Raw genomic sequence first — 2,500 nt, forward strand, 5'->3', positions numbered from 1 at the left:
GAAGAGCTGCGCCTCTTGAGTCTGGCGCCTTAGACCACTCGGCCACCCTGACAGCTATGGGCAGGATTGGGAAAGATTCTTCAGTACCCAATGTCGCCAGGTGCCAGCGCCGGTTTTCATGCCCCGATCTCTGCATCAAAAGTACCCAAACACTCACTTAAGGACCCAGGGATGGCAGGAAACGCCCACTGATGGAGCCAGTGGACAGTTTGCAGGGTGCAAATAAGGGCTGGCCTCAGATCACTCATGGCGTAGTGCCGGCCTGTCCATACCTGTCGAAACCTGCATGCGGTCAAATGTGTCCGATTGACATTGTGGAAATAAAAAGAAACCAGCACCATGTTTCTGCCCGGTCTCGAACCGGGGACCTTTCGTGTGTTAGGCGAATGTGATAACCACTACACTACAGAAACAGCTCTGGTAGGCTGCGCTCTAGTGTGCTGGGACAGCTTTCAGCTGAAAGGCTTTGTGGCACTGATGTCTCATGGGGCCCGCTGGTACCTGCCAGGTGGCACACACCAACGTGAAAGTTTGGCGCAAGCCTGCGCCGGACCTACATGGCAGCACTCACAGCACCTCACACACAGGCTGCAGACACATACAAAAGACCAAGCTGGATGCAACAGTGGCGCGAGCCATGGCAGTCCCCACCCAGAAGGCATGTCCAAACCTTTATACATCAGCTCGCCGCCAGCGCATCATTACAAAGGAGGGGGAATTTCCAACACTGCCTCTTGGGCCATGGGCTTAAAAGCAGCCAACCATTGGCGACGGGCATCGAACCAGATACGGTCACGCACAAACTATTTTTGGGGGGGAATTGGGGACTCTGTGTTTTTTGTTTTCGGCGCTCCAAAAAAAAGGGCTCGTCTGGGATTTGAACCCGGGACCTCTCGCACCCTAAGCGAGAATCATACCCCTAGACCAACGAGCCACCGCATGCAGAGAGCAGTGAGGGGGAGGGGGGCGGTCTGCTTACCTCACTTGGCGCCATGCCCCAGTCTCTCCACGGCCTGACCCCTGCGTGTCACGTGGCCTGCCCCTGGCGCAAGCGCAGAGGACTGAGCTGCCTCTCAAGCAGAGAAACAAGAAGAAGAGCGGCAGCCTTCGCTGGCCAAAGGCCATCTGCTGCCGCTCGATCGGGCTCGATCAGGCGAGATATATGTGGCCGACCGGCCTAGAGCGCAAACCTGTGCTGCTCAGGGTGGGCAGCTTCCCAGCAGGAGGATGTGTCTTGAAAGCCGACAGAGGCAAGAAGGCGCACTCCCTCAGCCCGCTCCAACCTCTGGATTCCTGCGAATTTCAGAAGAGAACTCTGGGGCAGCATGGATTCTGTCATCTCCCAACAGCCCCTTGTTCTTGCTATGTAAATACCTTTACATCCCCCGAACTCAGCATGTCTGTTTTTTTATTTTTATTTTGCTGAGGTGTGGTGCCTTCAACGACCGACAGGTGGCAGGAGAGCACTTTCTCCAACTGTGAAGGGGACTTTTTTCACTTCCTGAGTAGACTGGGCTCAGTGACATATGCCACCAAGCCAGCCACTAGAAAATGCAGGTTTTGCAGCCGTGGGCCAGTGGGGGTTTAAGGGCAGGTGTGCCTCCGGCGTCTCTGGCAGACAGCTCCAGTTGCAAGGCAGCAGAAGAGAACAGGGAGGCTTGCCGGGCGCTGCATTCGGGGGCCCCCACGAGGTTTTCCGCAAGCCTTACACTCTGAAATGTGCTCAAAAAAATGAGCCTGGCTTGTCAGGAGTGGGATTTGAACCCACGCCTCCAATCGGAGACCAGAACACCCAGATGCAGGGAAGAGCTGCGCCTCTTGAGTCTGGCGCCTTAGACCACTCGGCCACCCTGACAGCTATGGGCAGGATTGGGAAAGATTCTTCAGTACCCAATGTCGCCAGGTCCCAGCGCCGGTTTTCATGCCCCGATCTCTGCATCAAAAGTACCCAAACACTCACTTAAGGACCCAGGGATGGCAGGAAAAACCCACTGATGGAGCCAGTGGACAGTTTGCAGGGTGCAAATAAGGGCTGGCCTCAGATCACTCATGGCGTAGTGCCGGCCTGTCCATACCTGTCGAAACCTGCATGCGGTCAAATGTGTCCGATTGACATTGTGGAAATAAAAAGAAACCAGCACCATGTTTCTGCCCTGTCTCGAACCGGGGACCTTTCACGTGTTAGGCGAATGTGATAACCACTACACTACAGAAACAGCTCTGGTAGGCTGCGCTCTAGTGTGCTGGGACAGCTTTCAGTTGAAAGGCTTTGTGGCACTGATGTCTCATGGGGCCCGCTGGTACCTGCCAGGTGGCACACACCAACGTGAAAGTTTGGCGCAAGCCTGCGCCGGACCTACATGGCAGCACTCACAGCACCTCACACACAGGCTGCAGACACATACAAAAGACCAAGCTGGATGCAACAGTGGCGCGAGCCATGGCAGTCCCCACCCAGAAGGCATGTCCAAACCTTTATACATCAGCTCGCCGCCAGCGC

At 55.6% G+C, this 2,500-nt stretch overlaps 3 non-coding genes across 3 annotated transcripts in view; all 3 read right to left on the reverse strand.

The window, feature by feature from the left end:
• Positions 1 to 52, reverse strand: part of TRNAL-CAA (transfer RNA leucine (anticodon CAA)) — a 112-nt gene extending 60 nt beyond the window's left edge. Inside the window, exon 1 of the tRNA in view lies at positions 15 to 52. This is a non-coding gene — a tRNA (tRNA-Leu). The remainder of the gene's footprint in view (positions 1 to 14) is intronic.
• A 288-nt stretch (positions 53 to 340) lies between these two features.
• On the reverse strand, positions 341 to 413 carry TRNAV-AAC (transfer RNA valine (anticodon AAC)). Its single transcript has one exon. It is a non-coding gene; the product is annotated as a tRNA-Val (tRNA).
• A 1,330-nt stretch (positions 414 to 1,743) lies between these two features.
• TRNAL-CAA (transfer RNA leucine (anticodon CAA)) lies at positions 1,744 to 1,855 on the reverse strand. The gene is made up of 2 exons: positions 1,818 to 1,855; positions 1,744 to 1,789 (listed from the first exon to the last, which is right to left on the reverse strand). It is a non-coding gene; the product is annotated as a tRNA-Leu (tRNA).
• Positions 1,856 to 2,500: the final 645 nt, after the last annotated feature.

The sequence above is a fragment of the Ambystoma mexicanum genome, chromosome 2q, assembly GCF_040938575.1.
Source record: "Ambystoma mexicanum isolate Mex_15411 chromosome 2q, UKY_AmexF1_1, whole genome shotgun sequence".
Classification (NCBI taxonomy): Eukaryota; Metazoa; Chordata; class Amphibia; order Caudata; family Ambystomatidae; genus Ambystoma; species Ambystoma mexicanum.